Source organism: Budorcas taxicolor, chromosome 9 (assembly GCF_023091745.1).
Source record: "Budorcas taxicolor isolate Tak-1 chromosome 9, Takin1.1, whole genome shotgun sequence".
In the NCBI taxonomy this organism is placed as follows: Eukaryota; Metazoa; Chordata; class Mammalia; order Artiodactyla; family Bovidae; genus Budorcas; species Budorcas taxicolor.
Window position 1 is genome coordinate 17,889,556 of NC_068918.1, and position 22,192 is coordinate 17,911,747.

Here is a 22,192-nt window from a genome sequence, read left to right on the forward strand (position 1 = left end):
CGCCCAAGCTGTATGTGCCTCTCCCGGTGAGTACTGACAAGAAGGGGAGGGAGACGTTGGAATTAAGCAGAAACTGCGCTCTGCCAGAGAGTCGGAGGGAATGAAAGAAAACAGACAAGAGATTTGCAGTGCTAACTGCTGCTCTGGGAAAGTCTATCTCGGGCCCTCCTGAAAACCTCCTCTGCCCCAGGGACAGGACAGTCCTTCAACCAGTCCCAGCGGAGGCCCTGGGCCCTGTTACGGCCAAACCAGTGTGATGGTGCCAAGCTTTTGGCCACTGGAAGAATGAATGCCTAAGGTAAGGAAGGAAGAGGAAGCTCCCGCGGTTGTGGGGCTTGCTGGCTTGGAAATTAAATAGGGCTGCCTGAGCTCAGAGATATCAGGTCCCCAAGAACCCATGGTAACCTTAGAAGTGGGGGACCAGAACACTGACTTAATGGTGGATACAGGAGCAGAACTGTCGGTAGTAACAAAACCTGTGGCACCACTGTCCAAAAAGACTACCGCTGTAACTGGGGTATCGGAGAAGAGATGATTAAATCGTTTTGCCAGCCCAGAAAATGTCAGATGGGGGGGCACCAAGTGATTCATGAATTCCTCTACATTCCTGAGTGCCCAGTACCCCTGTTGGGAAGAGACTTGCTCTCCAACCTAGGAGCACAAGTGACTTTCTCCCCTGAGGAGAGGCCTACCTTCCAGATGGGCACTATGACTTATTTGCTCTCTCTCTCAAGACCCGCCCCCACCCCCCCACCACCGCCAAGATAAGTGGAGGTTGCATGAGCCTCTGAGGGCCAGAAGAGCATGAGAGAGAGCTAATTCAGTTATTCCCTGAGGTCTGGGTGAAAGACAACCCCCCTCTCCCACCAGGATGGCTAAACATCAAGCTCCAGCGATAATAGAACTCAAACCAGGCACCATCCCGGTTAGAAAGCTCCAGTACCCGCTACCGATAGAGGCCTGGGCCGGCATACTGCCCCACATCAATAGATTGAAAAAAGCGGGCATTCTAGTAGAGTGCCAGTCGGCTTGGAATACGCCGATCCTATCAGTCAAAAAGGAAGGAGGACAGAACTATACGCCTATACAGGATCTCAGGCTAGTCAGCCAGGCTACTGTGACTTTACACCCCACTGTTCCAAACCCCTATATCTTACTTAGCCTCCTCCCGCCAAGGACTAAAGTTTATACTCACCTAGATCTCAGAGAAGGCAATGGCACCCCCCTCCAGTACACTTGCCTGGAAAATCCCATGGATGGAGGAGCCTGGTAGGATGCAGTCCATGGGGTCGCTAAGAGTCGGACACGACTGAGCGACTTCACTTTCACTTTTCACTTTCATGCATTGGAGAAGGAAAGGGCAACCCACTCCAGTGTTCTTGCCTGGAGAATCCCAGGGATGGGGGAGCCTGGTGGGCTGCCGTCCTTGGGGTCGCACAGAGTCGGACACGACTGAAGCGACTTAGCAGAAGTAGCAGCAGTTCCAAACCCCTATATCTTACTTAGCCTCCTGCTGCCTAGGACTAAAGTTTATACCCGCCTAGATTTCAAGGATGCCTTCTGCGTACGCCTCACCCAAGCGTCGCAGCCCATCTTTGCCTTTAAATGGGAAGATCCAGTCGGGGGCACCAAGCAACAACTCATCTGGACTCCCCCACAAGGGTTTAAGAACTCTCCAGCCATCTTTGGGGAAGCCGTGGCTTCTGACCTGAACTCATTCCATCCAGAAGTGTATGGATGTTGGCTCCTACAATATGGGGATGACCTGCTGCTGGCCGTTGAGACCAAGGAAAAATGCTGGGAATGGACAAAAGCACTCTCCAGCTGCTGATGGAAGCAGGCTACCGGGTGTCAAAGTAGAAGGCACAGAGCTGCAAGGAGGAGGTAAGGTATCTGGGGTTTGTTTTAAAGAAGGACACAAGGGTCCAGACCCTAGTTGGGTCCTGTATATTGATGGCACCAGCCTGATAAAACAAGGACAACGGCTGTCAGGTTAGCCAAAGTGGAAGGGGCCATCAAGACTGAAAAGGGATGGTGGGTATTGCCAAGAGGCAAATTATTGGTACTGGAGGAGCTGGCACACACTCTGGTAAGCCAAACACACCAAGCGACCCACCTAGGCCATGCTGCCTGCTCACAGGTTAATGCTGCCTCTCGGGTATTCAGACAAAAACCTCCAGTTATTCAGCTGAAAGGCATACTGCCCTTTGAACACCTGGTAGTGGACTTCACTAAAATGAAACCTCACCGACACTACCGTTACCTGCTGATCATGGTATGTACGTTCTCAGGATGGGTAGAAGCTTTTCCTACTTGGACTGAAAGAGCAATCAGAAGTAGCCCAGTGCCTGCTTAGGGAAATAGTTCCCAGATTTGGACTTCTTACCAGCATTGGTTCAGACAATGACCCGGCTTTTGTAGCTGATCTAGTACAACAAGTAAGCAAAACTTAAGACATCAAATGGAAGCTGCACACTGCATATAGGCCAGAGTTCTCAGATGGTGGAATGAACCAACCGGACATTAAAGAGACTCTCCAAGCGGATCATAGAGACTGACTGCTCCTGGGTGGACTTGCTTCTGATGGCTCTGCTCAGACTCAGGATGACCCCACAGTCCCAAGGCTATTCTCCATATGAAATTGTGAATGGGAGACCCCCTCCCATAATAAAACAGGTGTCAACAAATTTGCCTCAGGTAAGGGGGAATAGGATTTCACCACAGATGGAACTGGGTAAGGTAATAAATCAGGTAACCAAGTTTGTACAAGAAAGGGTGCCGTTCCCCCTTGGGGAAGAGATTCATGAGTTTATGCTTGGTGACCAAGTATGGGTCAAAGATTGGAAACATGATTTGCTAGTCCCTTGGTGAAAGGGCCCTTATGTTATTCTAACTACACCTACTGCAGTTAAAGTTGCAGGTATTGTCCCTTGGATCCATCATACGAGGGTGAAGAGAACATACCACACAGACCCAAAAAACACTGAGTGGGCTGCACAGAGGGCCCCCGCTGACCCTTGAGAGACTAAGACCATCCTTAAGAAGAAGGAAAAGAAGATCCTGGACGAGCCCCTTCAGGATGAAGCGGCACAATCAACTCCTGCTGCTTGGCCTCATCAACGTGATTTTGAATTTAACTTCCGTTTCAACTCAGGACGATGTTTTCATCTCATGGGCATGTTCCTACGCAGACTTCCACAGCACTTCCTGCTGCTGGGTAGGTAGGACTGTGCCTCTGTCAGTGATGGACGGACTTCCTTGGTGGGTGTCTCTGCTCTGCCAAGGAGATTTTAAACCACTCTGCTCTTTTCTGGGATGACAAAAAGAGACTTTGCTCTCTCTTGTCAATCATAACCTCTCCTTGCTCTCTTGGTGTAAGACCTACAGTCAATAGACTCGGGTCATGGGGTTACATTTGATATAAATGCCAGTGTAACAAAAGCCCAACCTACTTGTAAATCTACCCCGGTAGCCCCGGTAAATCTACCTTATTTACATGCTACGTGGACAAGATCCGTGTGTCAGTGATATGAGTATATTGTTGCCTTATTCGTATCCTCTACAGGGACAACAGATATCATGATTAAAGTAGAAGCCTTGACTAATTTCACAAAACAGGCCCTCCTAGATAGAACAAAAGCCATCCAAGCCTTAAATGAAGAGCAAATCCAAATGAGAAAAGCGGTAATTCGTAATAGCATGGCTGTGGACATACTCACAGCTGCTCAAGGAGGGACCTGTGCTATAATTAAGGTTGAATGTTGTGCATACATTCCTGACTTATCTGGCAATGTATCGACTGCTTTAGATGACACGAAAAACCAAGTAAAAGCAACGTCAAATGAAAACATTCCTTGCTGGACTTTGGTCCTATCTTGGGTGAAAGGTAATTGCTGGAAAACTATATTTACCACTGTTATAGTTGCCTTGATAGTTCTGCTTTGTGGACCCTGAATTTTATAATGTATTATGAACTTTGTAACCTGAAAGTTGATGTCATTCTCCCAAACTGGCAGTCGGAGACCCAGGGTGCAACATATCCCTATGAATGATGTTCATAATATAAGTTAAGACCATCAAGAGGGGCGAATGAAGAAGGAATTCATAGGGCCTGACTCCATCTTAGGCTTGTTCATGGTGATCATGCTCAGCCACCTTTCCAACGGACTCTGAACTCTGTGTTTAGTGCCTATGAAAACAACAACAGAAGGATAAGACCCCCTCCAGACAGGGGAACCTTGAAGATCGTATCTAGGTTACTCATCACCTAAGAGAAAACATACACTAATCACCCCTTCCTCCAGACAGGCCATACATTTTTCTTTATCAATTGGAGTATAACCTTGGGCTTATTGATTATTGGCTAATTGTTTGACTGTTTGAGCATAGACGCACATAGCACGTGAATGATGGGGTTACTGGGATTGTATTTTCCTTGGTTTATGTAAGTCTCAAGGAATTTGGAGTGGTGGGTTCAGACACGTACACATGGGGTATAAAAGATTTTCACAAATGCTGGTCGGGGTCCTTGGCTAAGAGGAGACTCTGCCTTGGGCCCGCTGGTGTAATAAACTGCATTCCACTATCTGCACTGTCCTTCTGAGTGAGTTTGTTTCCCAGAACGCATGACTATGACAAGGGAACTGAGATACCATATGCCCAGAGCAACAAAGTCTGTGTACCGCAACTAGAGAGCCTGTGCACAAAACAAAGATCTGGCATGTTGCAACTAAGACCTGACGCAGCCAGCAAAATTTTAAAAATATTTTTAGAGGTTTTTACAGTTTTGTTTATCATAGAATTTGACCATGAGAAACTCACTTAATTTGCAATTGGCTATGATTTCATTTCTTGGCAATTATTATGTATACTTGGAATTCTTGTGAAGAGGAAAAATAAACAAATTATGTGGAAACACAATGCAATTTTCTTTGATTCCTGAAATAAGATTTTTAAAAAACTGACATCATATGTTTTACAATATTTAAACATTTATTTTGAATTTGAGGTTTTCTGTTATTTTCTAATAATATTTCTATTATTTTCTAATAATATTTCCAGGTTTTATATATTTTCTTAGGTCCTTGGAAAAGCTTATTGTGTTTAATAGTTTGAACTCTCATAGCATTACTTGATAGCTGAGGTCCTAGAATTAGACTGTGTTGTCCAGTACAGTAGTCACTAGACAGATGTGCTTTTTAAATTAAAAGTAAAATGGAAAATTCAAGTCCTCAGATGCACTAGCCATACTTCAGGTTTCTAGGATGATGCTGATCCAGGTCAATCACTGTCCTGGAAGTGCAGACACTGAGCTATCTTCAGACTATAAATCAAGTTATCTATAAAGGGTTGGAAATTCTCTCAACTGGCTTGTAAAGGAAAGGAGTGTGAAAGAGACAGAAAATGCTTGCAGACTGTATTGGAGGAAGGTCTCCAAACCAAGTACAAATGAAACAGAACTGAGTGCAAAGTCAAAGAAAGGCCGGAAGAAAATGCGAAGAAAAGTGGGTAGAAATGGTGATACTAACTGATTAAAAAAAAACAAAACAGGACTTTGAGAACATGTGACATGCAGAAAAATGAGAGCCGATTTAGTCAAAGACTAGAAACTCCAATTCAGGTGTCTGTCTGCTGCGCTGAGAGGAAGGAGCAGATCTCTCCAAGATAATGCAGAGGAAACAACCGCAGAATCTGGCAACGGATTAAGTGTGATAGAGAAAAAAAAAGGCTTCTGGGAGACGGAAGAGAGATGATTCTACAGAGTTAGTGCAATTGAGAAGGGTCCTGTCTGTGAGACTGGACAACCCTTGGGAGGAAATGGAGACTTGAGTGTTTATTCTTTTCAACTGAGAGGGTCGGCAGAGAGTGTCACCATCAGAAAACAGGAAGAAATGTGGGACTTGATGGGGCTGGGGGTCAGTGGGTAAATCATTGACCAAAAAAAACGATGGTTGCAGACCTGAAGCAGATGGGCTTTCTCAAGGAAGGAAGAAGAAGAAGAAAAAAAAGTGAAACCAGTATTCCTTGTTTGGAGGGTACTCAGCTCAGTAAAAGGAAGGAAAAGCCATGCCAAAAGGAATGTGTAATAAACAGTCAGTAAAGGTAACAGTCCAGAAGAGGAACAGTTCTAAAGGCCAGCAGGGAGATCTTAGGGTAAAGGAATGACATAGAGAACCACAGGTAGGAAAAACTTTGAGATTAGAATGAAAATGAACAGACTTAGACCTATATCACTGAAAACCCATCTCATAGTGCTTGAATATGAGGGCAAGAAAATGTCTTAACCCAAGGGCATGATGAACCACATAGAAAATTCTAGAATTAGGGCTTTTCGTTGCAAAAAAGGATGTGCACACTGATTTATGGGGTGACAGCAGAGGGGATATGATTCTGTAAGCCAGTATTTAAAAGGCAGAGGCATATATCTACAGTTAATAAGAACAACTACGACCTGTAGAACACAGTCTTGTTTCCTGAGCATACCTCTTGAGCATAAGTATCTCGTAGTTGCAGTTGCATCTGATTCTTCGCAACCCCATGGACTGTAGCCGGCCAGGCTCCCAGGCTCCTCTGCCCTTGGGATTCTCCAGGCAAAAATACTACAGTGGGTTACCGTTTCCTCCTGCAGGGGACCTTCTTGACCCACGGATCAAACCCGTGTCTCTTATGCCTCCCGCATTGTCAGGCGGGTTCTAGTAGTAAAGAACTGGGAAGCCCGCGAACTCGTCTAAGCTCCGATGTGTCTCCTGTAAAGGCGACTCTGCTCTTTCATTTGGTGCATTGATAATGAAGTAGCTGAAATAAGAAGATGATTGTCTGTCTGGGGCTGTCAGCTCAATCTATTGTGGCCCTACTACTACGTCTCTTCACATTCCTAAGGCTGCATGCAAGGCTTTGCCCCCGATTTCCCTTCCAGTTATAACCAGGTTTCACTTGCTTTTTTTTTTTTTTAACCCACTATCAAATTTTGTCGAAGTGAATCTAATTGCCCTAGGAGTATGTAATGCTTTAAAAGTTCACCATTGACCAGAAAAGAATAGAAAGAGAAGAGTTTTCAAATGCGCTTTCCTGACTGTGTTCCCAAGTCAGAAAATTATTTTCTGCAGCAAACCTTATGCCTTATTCCTAGTGTAGATTTTGTGTTTCTCTAATCTTAAAGAGGCTGTTTTACTACAGAAGGAAAGGAAGATTTTGGATTCCACTTGACAGCAGCAGACTTTGCAGTAATAATGGAGACTTCGTGTAGATGAAGGTACACTTTGCTAGTAGTTTCCACATAAAACCCTTTGAGAAAAGTATATTTCTTTTTTATTAAGGTGTAGCTGGTTTATAATGTTATAATTGATGCTTTCGAACTGTGGTGCTAGAGAAGGCTCTTGAGAGTCCCTTGGACTGCAAGGAGATCCAACCAGTCATTCCTAAAGGAAATCAACCTTGACTATTCATTGGAAGGACTGATGCTGAAGTTGAAGCTCCAATACTTTGGCCACCTGGTGCGAAGCACTGACTCATTAAAATAGACCCTGATGTTGGGAAAGACTGAAAGGCAGGAGGAGAAGGGGAAGACAGAGGATGAGATAGTTGGGTGGCATCACCAATTCAATGGACATGAGTTTGAGCAAACTCTGGGAGATAATGAAGGACAGGGAAGCCTGGCATGTTGCAGTCCATGGGATCACAAAGAGTTGGACATGACTTAATGACTGAACAACATAATATGTAATATTATAATTTTTATAAATTATAGTCTACTTAAAGATACTATAAATAATGGCTTTATTCCCTGTCTTATTTGATATAGTCTGGCACATTATTTTTCTATGTTGTAGCTTGTGCTTCTTAATCTCCTGCCCTGATCTTGCTCCTCCCTCCACCCATATTTCCACGAGTTTTCCCGAGTGTTTCATTTAGCAGTAGGACTCCCTAGATATACTGAGAGAGAGAAAGGGTAGGAGAAAGCTGGGGAGGGAGGGAACGACTGAACAATTGTAAGGAGTTTTTGAGCTAGGTAAATACCAGCAACACCTCAAGTAGGCAGAAATGGCTGAAACCTTCAGGCTACTGCTTAAAGGATCTGAACGGTACTAATGTGGAAGTATTAAACGTTGCAAGTTCAAGACAGAGGGAGAGAGACAGAATCATCTAGACAAGAAGGCAAATGATCCATCCGGCTCCATGAATTTATTATTTTTTTTCTGTTATTGTGTGGAAAAACATTTTGGAACATTTTTCTGTCTTACACTAAATGCCCATATCTGCGCCAACTAAAGATTTCCTACTTTTCACTATGAACAAAAACAAGGTGGGAATGAGAATGGAGAGAGAAAGTTTTATTATTCATTCTTTATTCACAATAAATCGCCCTGGGCTTGATATAAACCCTAAATCTTTTAAGGAGTGAAGTTTATTTTGAACACTGCTTGGAAGATGGGAATACCAGTGTATCACAATGTAAGTCATGTGTTCGACCAAAAGAACAATACAAAACAACAGACATCAAAGCAAAAGCAACCAAGAACAAATTACACAATAATGCTCGTTTCTCTTAAAAAATTTTCCTGATCCAATTTCATATGACAATTTCTACCTTTCTATTTTTGGCTGTTTGTGGGTGGGGGGCGGGGGTCTGGTCTTTTTTTCTTCCTTGAAAGAACCTGACAGGAAATGATTCTTACCAGTAAAGTCAAAGGAGGCGTATTTACATAGTTCCTCATGATGTGATCAGGAAATCCTGTTGCAGAAAAAAAGTTGCAGAAAAAGGAAGGAAAAAAATGTAGTCTGCTGATGTTTTCTTAAACTTCTCCTGCCCCACCCCTGGAGCCATTCAAAATACAAGAATGGTCACATGTGTGTGTATGGCTGAATCTCTTCACTGTTCACTTGAAACCATCACAAAACTGTTAATCTGCTACACCCCAATACAAAATATTTTTGCTGTTAAAAAAAAAATACAGTCTCACTTTTTTTTTTGAACCATAGATGTCAGTCAACACCAAAATTCATACTTCTGAGTTTGCTTCTCTCTTGTTGTTGAAAAGCTAAGAAAGTGGAGGATTCAGATGCAATTTTGCCTCATTTCTAGATCTGTCCAGTCTCATCAGGGATGGCTGAATGTCTGTGGGCAGGAGAAGGCATTCCAGCTTTGCAGGTTTCTAATCTCTCTCCTGACATGCCATCAGGTCTCCCGCTGACGTCTGTGAGCTGTGCGTCAGAGGCCGAAAGGATCTAGGCTCTGTGATCTCTCTCCTGAGTGACAGCGACGCTGCCAGCCAGGAGGGGGCTGTCACTTCAGATTCCACAGCAACTTGAGCAGCTGCAGCTGCCGCCTGAGGGAAAACCAGATGCACCAATATTTTGAATGTGCTATCAGATTTGCTGGGAATGTACAGACTTGTTGTAGTTGTTTTGCAGAATTCTGGTATTTGAAATCTGTCACAAAGCCAATTCCAATTTGGGTAATAATGTGATAACTCTGAGCACTGGGTGCTAGGTACTAAATTTTACTTGAGAGTTCACACATTCTTACTGACAAGTTCTATGAACCCCATGTTATAAATAGGGAAACTCCCAGCATTGCTAAGGACACATGGTGAGTCAGTTCTATAAATGGTCATCTGGCAGCGTATCGGTTCTCCTGTAACTTTCAACCGTTTGTGTTCTCCGTGTAACACATTCTATCCCGGGAGGGATGGGGGCCATTTGTTACCACCTGGGAATGAAGAATTAGCAAGTTAAATCACTTGCTCTAAGCACATTTTATTTGGAAGGAAGCACTATTATCGCAATTCAGAGACAAAACCACACCTTTTCTATTACATATATTTGTCTGTGGTCAATATCGGGTAACACACTCTCACATTCCCTTGCTTTGTAAAGAAGGCAGATTTTGCACTTTCCTGATGAGATTTTCTCTTCCTGTAGCTGTTTCCCCAAATTTGCTGGTTTTTTTTTTTGTCACTTTAGAAAGTGTGAGCATGACAATTTTAAGATTATATCACAGTTGACAGCTTTAAGAGCCATATTTCTTTTTTGCTCTATTGACTGGTTGATTCTCAACCTAAGAGATATTTGATCCTTTGGGAACTTTGTTGCATTCTTTGATCATTAAGGATTCTCATTAAGCAAAAGCACAAGCAGGAGAAATTGAAGACCTAATTTGATGAACTTCTACTATAGGAGAGAAATTCTACTTTAAGGAAGAGAACATGGGCCTGTTGCATAAGCAAGGATGCTGTTTTCCATGTTTTCCCATTTTCACTGTATCTCTGGCACATGCAGCAGTGCCTGGCCTGAAGTAAGGCCTAAGTAATAATAAAATTTATTATATATTTATCAAAGGAAAGCATGAATGAATGAATGAACAGATGAATACATTGCAGACTTTTAAGAGGAGTTTTTGATGTTATTCTGGGAAGAAAAAAGAAGACTGGGCAAACTCAGTGATTTCATTTTTCCTCTCTTTTATTAACATCAATGTATATTGCCTGCAATAGAGGGGTTAAGATAAGGTCTCTGCTCTCAAGCCATTTTCATAACAGTTACTGATTCTGGTAAAAACAACTGGCTTTAGGGCCTCAGTCCTAAGGTTAGAGCTATACCACTATTCCTTAGTAAATATTCTTGTATGCTGTTTTCAAGATTCAGAAAACATGAACTTTGCACCTTGCATCATCATTTTTTATTTGGAGTTTCCTTCAGCTCCAATTTTTTCTGCCTACCTGGTGTTCTATTAGCATTGTTGTTGAACTGAATTATTAAATTTCAAAAGCATATTTTTAAAGACAGTTTCAGTAATTTTTCTAGATTATAAATAGCTTTTTCATTACTTTTTGCTAAAAAAAAAGATGTTTAGAGCATTCCAGAAAGTTCCTTATCATTGAACTCTTTTACATGGATGTTAATAATGTGTCCCAACTGTATATTTATTTTGACTCTCAAGCTTAGTTGCTGTGTGTCTTTTACTGACCCTCAGTTTTCTCATGTAGAAAATGGAGATGATATTTACCTTTTGAAGAGTTAGTAATTTTAAGAGAACCTATATAAAAACACTGAAAATTTCCACACATTTTAAGTACTCTGCCCAAAGTTGCCAATTTTTAGTACTGTATTTGATTTTAATAATTAAATGAGTGTTCGATCCCTGGGTCAGGAAGATCCCCTGAAGCAGGGCATGGCAAACCCACTCCAGTATTCTTGCCTGGAGAATCCCATGGACAGATGGAGCTTGGCAGGCTATAGTCCATGGGGTCGCAAAGAGTTGGACAGGACTGAAGTGACTTAGCACGCATGCATTTATACGGGGCACAAATGACAGAGAGACTGCAAATGAACAATACATTGACTTTGCTCTCAAGTAGAAACAGTCCCAGCACCTAAATACATGAATCACAATGCAAACCTGTGATAATAATAAACGAATAAAGTGCTTAGGAACATAGTGATTGACTTCATCCTAGGATACACCAGGAAGACTTCCTACAGAATGGAATTTTATTTCAAACTTGCAAAATGGGTATAAATGTATCAGGAGAAGAAAAGGGCATCATTTTAGGGAGTGAATATACCTGAAATAGAAGTTCAGAATGACCAGAACCTTCAATGATGATTCCATCAAAGTGGAGTTTGGAGAGAGGTGGTTGAAGAAGTGAGAAAAACTTGTTGAAGACAGATATGAAGGAACTTGTATGGTAAGGAAGGAATTTGATTTAATTTTCTGTAATTAGATCTATGTTTTAGAAAATTAACTCCAAGAGGTAGTATGAATGATAGTACAGTGGTTACCATCTGAGTCACCAGGGAACTTCCTCTACCATCAGATCAGGTCAGTCGCTCAGTCGTGTCTGACTCTTTGTGACCCCATGAATCGCAGCACGCCAGGCCTCCCTGTCCATCACCATCTCCTGGAGTTCACTCAGACTCACGTCCATCGAGTCAGTGATTCCATCCAGCCATCTCATCTTCTGTCGTCCCCTTCTCCTCCTGCCCCCAATCCCTCCCAGCATCAGAGTCTTTTCCAATGAGTCAACTCTTCGCATGAAGTGGCCAAAGTACTGGAGTTTCAGCTTCAACATGGTTCCTTCCAAAGAACAACCAGGACTGATCTCCTTTAGGATGGACTGGTTGGATCTCCTTGCAGTTCAAGGGACTCTCAAGAGTCTTCTCCAACACCATAGTTCAAAAGCATCAATTCTTTGGTGCTCAGCTTTCTTCACAGTCCAACTCTCCCATCCATACATGACCACTGGAAAAACCATAGCCTTGACTAGACGGAACTTTGTTGGCAAAGTAATGTCTCTGCTTTTCAATATGCTATCTAGGTTGGTCATAACTTTTCTTCCAAAGAGTAAGCATCTTTTAATTTCATGCCTGCAGTCACCATCTGCAGTGATTTTGGAGCCCCCCAAAATAAAGTCTGATACTTTTTCCACTGTTTCCCCATCTATTTCTCATGAAGTGATGGGACCAGATGCCATGATATTCGTTTTCTGAATGTTGAGCTTTAAGCTAACTTTTTCACTCTCCTCTTTCACGCTCATCAAGAGGCTCTACAATAATGGTACCCTAATCTAGGACTTCCAGCTCTCAGAACTGTGAGAAATAAATTTCTGTCCTTTATAAGCTAAAAAAAAAAAAAAGGACAGAATCTAGAGTTAGATGAAGAGGAAGTCAGTCACTCAGTCCTGTTGGACTCTTTGCGACCCCATGGACTGTAACCCACCAAGGTCCTCTGTCCATGGGATTCTCCAGGCAAGAATATTGGAGAGTGTTGCCATGCCCTCCTCCAGGGGATCGTCCTGACCCAGGGATCAAACCTAGGTCACCTGCATTGCAGGCAGATTCTTAACCATCTGAGCCACCAGGGAAGCCCAATTTAGAGCTAGATGGCTTGGATTGAAATCTTGCCTCTACTCTTTACTAGTTCATGACTTTAGGGCAAGTTACAGCAACTCTGTGTGCCTCAGTTTTCCCGGATATAACATGGGGATAGTGAAAATACATGCTTTACAAAGTTATTGTGAGGTATGAGTTAAGCTATGATTAGAATAGTGCCTGGCGTGTAATAAGCATTATAAATAAATGCTGGTTAAACAATAACATAAAATAGAAAGAGAGAATGAAAGCAGTGAATGAATGAATTAAACCCAGGTGGGATGCTGGTGAGGATCAGCTCTCATACTCAGTCATTTCAGTGCAGAAGAAAACTTGTCTGGTCCAAAACATAGAGAAATTTGAATAAAACAACAATATTCTTAAAACAAAGATGTACTTGAAACCATTGATTGGGGGCTAATACACAAAAACCTGGTGTAATTTTCCAATTTGATCTAGGTCCTACTGCTGGGGACTGGGACCAGACTGAGGTGGAGAAGCGGACATAAGTACACAGAGAGCTGAATTTAAGCTATCGCTATAAAGCTAGAAGCACTGAAGAGAGGTCTAAGATATTAATATGAACATGGGGCCAGAAAAATCTATCTATGGCCTGGAGGATGTGACAAAAATATTCTGTATAGTTCTATAGATGGAAAAAAGTGCTGCATGTAAAACAAAAAGGTATGCAACACAGCTGTGAGGTACTAATGAATATTGCCTACAATGTATAGAGATTTTATTCTAATGAAATGAATATAAAAATGTTGATGAACAACCCAACTATGTATTACATAAGACACACACTTCAAATTCAATGCCATGGGTAGTTTGAAAGTAAAAAGATAGATAAAGGTATTCCACGCCAATATTCATTTATTAAAAAGGAGTGGTTCTATTCATATCTGATAAAGTATATTTCAGAACAATAAAAATTGCTAGAGAAAAGGAGGGACATTATGTAATGATAAAAGGATAAATTCACCAGGAAGACATAACAAATTGAATTGTGTACATACCAAACAATACATATGAAGAAAAAAAGTCATGAAACAAAAATAGACTGAAAAGTAGACAAATCCAAAATTTGTTCATAAATAGCTGAACAATATAATCAAACCAGCACATCTAATTGACATATATAGAGCATTTAACTCAGCAATAGCAGAGTATGTATTTTTTTAAAAATCAAGCCTCTATGGAAAGTAGCTAAGACAGACTATATCTTGGGGTATAAAACACCAAATTAAAATCATATAGAGTATGTTTTCTGACCGTAATGAAATCAAACTAAAGATCAAAAACAGAAAGACAGTAGAAATACATTCAAACACAGAAATCAAAAAACACGCTTCTAAAAATTCATGTATCAAAGAGGAAGTCTCAACAGAAACAACAACAAAAAGAACAGAATGACAATGAAAATACAGCATATCAAAATGCTATATGAAATGTCATGAAAGAAGTCCTGAGAGGGGAATTTATAGCATTAAATGCTTGCCTGAGAAACGAAGAAAGTTTTCAAGTTAGTAACTTAAGTTTCTACATCAAGAAACTAGACAAAGAAGACCAAAGCAGCAGCAGAAGTAACATAATACAGAGCATAAATAAATAAAATTGAAAATAGGAAAACGATAGAAAAAATTAGTGAAACAAGAAGTTGCTTGTTCAAAACAAGCAAACAAATAAAAATAAAATGGATAAACCTCTAGCAGGCTTCCCTGGTGGATCAGTGGTAAAGAATCTGCCTAACTTGACTTTCGTGTGGAGTAGAGGAAGACCAATCTTAAGAGTTAAAAGTTTTTGTTTTTGTACAGACTCCTATAGGATCATATGGTAAACTGTGGCATAATCGTTTAGTCACATAAAAGCTCTTGATTACACTGCAATAAGTGAGTATTTTATCCTGACAAGTAGATCTTAGAAAGAAATTATTTTTAGAGACTAGAAGAAATAAGTTAGTTTCTTTTAGGTAGCTACTAACTTATTCTCAATAGAGTAGAGCACATTACTAGGGTTCGTAATAGCTGATGGTAAGGAAGCAATCACTGGTCAGTTTATTTTCCTTTTCAGTTTTGCTCAAACAAAATGGGTTGTTTCTACTGAATTTTAACCAGTAATGAATGAAGGGGATGTCCTCACTTATTTACACATTAATATACTATGTCAGTGTCGATAAAATTATAACTTCACTATTAGTTTACTATTTACCAGATTTTCTATTTTCTAGGACAAAACTAGGGATGGGGAAGCCTGGTGGGCTGCTGTCTCTGGGGTCGCACAGAGTTGGGCACGACCGAAATGACAGCAGCAGCAGGACAAAATTGTAATCATAGTATAGAAACCTGTCTGAAATAATAGAATTAGAAATTGTGATACTTGTTTTTGTTGCTAAGTCATGTCTGACTCTTTTGTGATCTCATGAACTGTAACCCACCAGTCTCCTCTATCCATGGGATTTTCCAGGCAAGAATACTGGAGTGAGGGGCCATTCCCTTCTCCAGGGGATCTTCCCAGACCAGGGATAGAACCTGCATCTCCTGTATTGGCAGGCAGATTCTTTACTACTGAACCACCAGGGAAACCCCATTGCAGTAATTTGACTAATCTTAAAAAAAAAAAAAATGCGATGCTTAGATATTACTCAAATTAACAGAGTTGGCACATATGTAAAATCAATTCATTTACCAATTTGTTAAAATGTATTAAGAGTTGGAACTCTACTGCAAAAAATGTTTAAGCAAACTTTCTGCTTTGGAACATATTTGAGCAGTAAAGGGCAATGGTTAAGAATTCTGGCTTTTGTGGTCAAACATATCTGCTCTGTGATCACTAGTTGTGTGGTTTTGAGTCAAAGTAGACTTTTCTGGGTACAAAGCAGGACAAAGCAGACCTTCCTAGGTACAAAGAAAACAGGAGGAGGAATTTGTCTTAAAAAATTCTGATAATTGAATTAAGTCCAGCTAGTGATATACAGTGCCTGATAAACTACTCAAACAGTGTTAGGTTTTACTGGAATTTATCATTGCCTTGGTATCATAATACTGTCAACTATTGATTCTACATATGAGAAAGCTTTTACATGGAAATCTGATTAATAGAGTTTTCTATATGTATGTGTATGTAAGACTTTAATGATGAAGTTGTTGTAAAATTAGAAAATAAGACAGCCATTTGTTACAGGCACTGGTGAAGAATTTTCACATATTTTATTTCATATTTCACATGTATTATCTCACTTTGTGTGCAGAAGAGCCATGTAGGATAGCAATATTCTTTTCATTTCAGAATTGAGATAAGAAAATTTCTGTTTCGAGAGTCACAGATATATAGCCACAAAATCATATTCAAATATCCTAAGTCCCTAGTTTTACTGTCTTGTAGAAAACATGATTAAGCCATAATACTGACTGAATGGAGAGTAACTTTGATACTTCTGCTTGTTTAACTGATTGAAGCAGGTCATGACGCAATCTTCTACTCCTGCTATTGTGTAGGTGTCTGACTATGCTGGAAATGTCATAAAATAACTATTGTCATAAAACGTCATAAAATAATTATTCATAGTTTTTAGTTGATTTGTGATAAATTGTCCATATATAGGTTACAAGGTCTGACTGATGAAATTATATGATAGATGGATAGACAGATAGATACAGCTACTAGGAAAAGTAAGAGGCAGTCTGGCTTTATCATAAATGGGTAAAAGACTCATTTTGCTAAGAATCAAGGAACCTGGGCATTTGTAAAGCCTCAGGAAAGTGCCCCTAAACTTTAGCAACCAGGAGAAGTGAAACTAGAAGGATGAAACAGAGGGGAAAATGATACCCTTATCCACAACTCTCAAACATTTTTAAACAACAAAAATGACGTATCATAATATACTGAAATCTTTTAAGCGTTTATTTTTTAAATATATGAGTGAACACGTTGTTTTATAAACATGCATTGAAAGAAAACGTTTCATGTTAAGAAAATTAGAGTTTATATTGCATTTGAAAAAATAAATCATTCAATATTTAAATATTTGAGTGAAGACAGTGTTTGATATTTTTCTGGATTTATTATATAATTTAGGTATTTTGGATTTTGCATTTGCATATTAAAATTTGCTATTTCATATTGAAAATTTGATATTGCATATTAAAAATATTGATATTTCAATATTCTCATATTGAAAAATTTGATAGTTTTAGCTCTAAGGCTGAAGTTTGTATTCCAATCTTTGTACGCCCTCTTCTGGTTACTGGCAAGTATATAAAATTCTGAATTTTCTCAATGGATTCCAAGATTTGTATCAACATTTTTATATTTTTATACTTAAATTTCTGAAATGTGACAGTAAATCACCACTTCTGATAGTTGGTGATTGACCATTTGACCTTAAATACAGTGTATGATGATCAGAAACGATCTGTATGCCCCAGGGACCTCTAAGAGGCTTACTTCTGGGAGCCAAGATGCTTTGAATCTCAGGGGTCAAATGGGAACACCATATGGGAAGAGGAAGAAAGAAGGAAGAAAACAGACGTAATTAGGCCGTTGTTATATGTAAAGTGAAGTTCTAGGTATTTCCGAGCCATCATCTCAAAGAGATCAATAGTTGCTGTTTTGACAAGAAGGAAATTGAGGCACAAAATGCCCAAGTGATTTTCCCAAGATTACATAACTGGTAAAGCCAGACATCTGACACCTTCTTGACTTAAGTCCTGTTCTCTCTTCATTAATGGGCTTCACTGGTGCCTCAGACAGTAAAGAATCTGCCTGCGATGAGAGAGACTTGGGTTCGATCCCTGGGTTCGGAAGATACCCTGGAGAGGGGAAAGACTACTGAATCCAGTATTCTTGCCCAGAGAATTCCATGGACAGAGGAGCCCACTACAGCCCATGGGGTCATGAAGAGTTAGACACAAATGAGCAAGTAACACTCCACTATCTTCATTAATACATAATAAAAGGCAGAGCGGCAGGAAAAAAGTAATGCACAGCACAGAAAAGTTTGTGATTTATTCATTCAATTATTCATTTAACAAGCATGATTTGATTTGTGGATTGTAAAGTACATACTGTTAAAATAATTTAAATCTATTTTAATTTACAGTATTTTTGTGGACAGACTGACCTATAAATATTGTCAGATGTCAGATAATCTCTTCATTATGCAGTGATAACATGAAGTAATGAGTAATGAATACGAGCAATTGAGAGCAAATTGCATTCTTCTTCTTCTTTATTTTAACAAACACACAAAAGCTGTGTTTTTCTTATCCCCCAGAGAGAAAGGGAAAAAAGAGACAGGATAGAAGGACGGTGATTTTTACCTAGGGCTGACTACGCGTAAGTGTTTTATATATTTTGTTTTTATTAATTGTCTCAATAAACCTGTGATGTGAGGCACTGCTTTTTAATTATAAGATAGCCATATATCCTGGCTTGCCAGATTGTCCTGGTTTACTTCTGCCATCCTGGGATAATTATTAATAGCACCTTCTTTCACTCTTCAAAATATCCTAATTTGGTGTGTGTGTGTGTGTGTTAGTCACCCAGTCGTGTCTGACTCTTCGCCATCCCATGGACTGTAGCCCACCAGGCTCCTCTATCCACGGAATTCTCCAGGCAAGAATACTGGAGTGGGTGGCCATTCCTTTCTCCAGGGCATCTTCCTGACCCAGGTATTGAACTCTGGTCTCCTGCATTGCACGCAGATTCTTTACCACCTGAGCTACCAAAATATCCTAATTTGGACAATGTATTATATGTCCTTTTAATGATCTGTTTTATACAAACCAAGGCCCAGACAAGTTAAGCAACTTGCCCAAGGTGATCAGTTTGCGAGCTGCCCTGTGAGGACTGGGAGAAAACTCCGCCTAACCCTAAAGCCCAGACTCTTCTTGCTGTGCCAAGGTTCTATCTGTCACACCTTCAGAATTTCTTCAGAGCCTTTTTGACTCTCCCTTGCCTCTTGAGGTAATGTGATTTATTGCTTATCTTGCAGGCTTTATAGGCTAAGTCATAACTGCGATTAAATTCTCTGTGTAAAATATAATTTCATTTTCAAAAGGAAACACAGATCTTGCTGATAGAACCACTCATGAATGCTAACAGCCTTCTTAACTGCAGTCCCCGGTTGCTTTGTCAACTGATCTCCATACAGTGCTTAACTCAGTCATATCAAAAGGTTCTTGTGATACTGAAAGGCTGTATTATCTTTATTTAATATTCTGCCCTTTCTGTGGTGCTCTGTCAGATCAAAGTGTTAACCTTGTTGAACGATCATTTTGCTAATGAGTTCCTGGTAAAACTGTGTCATTGTCAGAGAAGAGAGACTCCTTTGAATGAAAACTTTCAAATGTCAATTAAACCAGATGCTTGAAATTGATCCTCTGGAAAGCTGTCCATGGGTGAGACATACTGTATGAACATAGGGGCAGAACTAGAGGGTGGGGAGTAAGTTGCAGTCAAAACGTGAAATGCACAGCAAGGAGGCCTGTGGGGGAAGAACTTACAAAAAGTCAGCTTGCAGGCATATAAGTGTATACCTAAATGGAAGTGGTTTTACCCCCCTTTGCTTAAAGATAGTTGAGGGTGGGCGATCTAAACAGCTAGACAGTAAAATACCATGTTTGATAAAGCACATTAACTTTAACGTGACTTAACACGTCTTCTCACAGGAGTACTTTATTTTTTTCCTCCTAGAAATTAAAAAAATGAGAATATAGACAGAGATTTCAACATCGACTGACAGCCTAGACACACTTCAGTGAGGGTTCTACTTGGAAAGTCTCAATGCAGAGGTGAGGTCAGTCTACTCTGTAAGTTGCTAGGGTGCCTCTCAGCATAGCACATGTGTTTAGGTGGACTTAAAGAAATATTGTGAATGACAATTTTAAAAAGCTGTTCCCTTTCTGGGCTCTGTCCCCAACATAAAATTCCCAATTATATACTCTATTTATCTCTCTCTTGGCTTAAAATAACATATACATAATACAAGTGTGTCATAAACTTTCTCACTTTTGTGTGAGAAACACTTTGTGTTTAATGTGGGGAGAAAAGAATTTTTTGCTGGATAATGAGGGAATAAGGAAGAAAAATAATTCAAAACCTACATTGTACAGAGAAAAAACACCCTGGATTTTGCACAAGCACTTCTGCAAAGTCAGTGAGCTGGGATGCTCTTGAAGGTTTGCAAAATCCAACAGCAAGAATAATTTAGCATTTTACAGCATCTTCTTTCTTATCTTGGCTTATTAGGGATTGCCAAAATGTATTCCAAAGAACATTAAAAGAAGCTTCCCTTTCTTTTTTCCACTCTCATATGCTTGTGTCTAGCCTCTTAATAGCCCATAATCAGGTGAATTGTTTATGATGCTATTAAGTGAAGACAGCCTTACGGTGAAGGTACCTTGATGTGTTGCCATGGAAATGCCACAAGCACTGATTCGGCATTAGGATTTTTGGCCACATTGTAGAAATAAGCATAGAGAGAAGACAAGCTGAGATTTTCTTTAAAAGAATTTAAAATAACCCCAGTTATATTCATCCCTTGCTTGTGCAACAGATATGTCCTTTAAAGAATTTATTTTTCATAACTTAAAAATATACTGTTATAGATATTTTAAAGAATCCTGATAGCCATTGTTGGCAAGTCTGGAAACAACAAAATTGTTGTTGTTGTAAGTGATAATAGTACCTATCCTTTGGTTATATTATTTTAGTATAATTAGATATCATAATGTATGGTAAGCATTCAGCAAGGTTTTTAACAAGTAGTAGGTAGATTTCTGGGCTTCCTAGGTGGCGCTGGTGCTGCTACTGCTGCCACCTGCCAATACAGGAGACCTAAGAGAAGCAGGTTCGATATCTGGGTTGGAGAGATTCCCCTGGAGGAGGGCATGGCTACCCACTCCAGTATTCTTGCCTGTAGAATCCCATGGACAGAGGAGCCTGGCGAGCTACAGTCCATGGGGTCACAGAGAGTCGGATATGACTGAGAGACTAACATTTTCACTATCTTTATAGTGAAAAACTTTATACTGTAAGGTATAACACTTTATAATATTAGCGAGTAGCATCTTTCACTGTCTTTATAGTTATAGTCACTAACGTGACTTTTCATTCAGTTCAGTTCAGTTCAGTCGCTCAGTTGTGTCTGACTCTTTGCGATCCCATGAATCGCAGCACGCCAGGCCTCCCTGTCCATCACCAATTCCTGGAGTTCACTCAGACTCATGTCCATCGAGTCCGTGATGCCATCCAGCCATCTCATCCTCTGTCGTCCCCTTCTCCTCCTGCCCCCAATCTCTCCCAGCATCAGTCTTTTCCAATGAGTCATCTCTTCACATGAGGTGGCCAAAGTACTGGAGTTTCAGCTTTAGCATCAGTCCTTCCAAAGAAATCCCAGGGCTGATCTCTTTTAGAATGGATTGGTTGGATCTCCTTGCAGTTCAAGGGACTCTCAAGAGTCTTCTCCAACACCACAGTACACAAGCATCAATTCTTCGGCGCTCAGCTTTCTTCACAGTCCAACTCTCACATCCATACATGACCACAGGAAAAACCATAGCCTTGACTAGACGGACCTTTGTTGGCAAAGTAATGTCTCTGCTTTTGAATATGCTATCTAGGTTGGCCATAACTTTTCTCCCAAGATAAGAATTTTAGGACTCTTGCAGGTCAAGATAAGCTAAGAAACCCTTTTTCTTTCTGGACTCCTTACTAGCCAAGTGATGCTCTCCCCACCACTTCCAGTGAGTCACTTATAGACCTCATGGTTCTCATTCCTGTAGGCTCTGCTAGGCTGGATGGAGATCCTGGTTCCTGGGCGATGGAGGGAAAGGGGGGGGGTGCCCTCCAAAGGATAACAGGAAGTGATCCATTGAACCTGCAACTATAAACTGCCACCTGGTCACTTAGAGGTTCTCATGCCGAGGGATGAGGGGGCATACAAAGGAATGCTGTACTGGCAAGGATAATCAATCTGCCCTCTTTCACAAGGCAATAGAATTGCTGTAAGTTTCTTTCCCAAGATCACACAACTGAATGGTTGAATGGCTCAAAAAGCATTTAAACCTAGGAATTTCCACCTCTGATGTCCATGTTCTTACTGTCATATCTTAAAAGAGGTCCTCAGGAAACCTTGAAATGAATGCTCAAAATGCCTGGAATATGTATAATCAGATCCTGTAGTTTCTAACAAAATCAGAGCAATTACAGAAGCAAAATTTGGGATATGAATAAGAAATTAGAGATCATTAAGTAATTTAATCTCTACCAGGTAACTGAAGGCATTAAAATATTAATATCCAGATATTAACTAATAAAA

The 22,192-nt window shown here is 40.4% G+C and overlaps 1 pseudogene; it reads left to right on the forward strand.

Annotated features, from left to right (window-relative positions):
* The first annotated feature begins 871 nt into the window (after positions 1–871).
* On the forward strand, positions 872–4,071 carry LOC128053573 (syncytin-A-like; annotated as a pseudogene).
* The last annotated feature ends 18,121 nt before the right edge of the window (positions 4,072–22,192 follow it).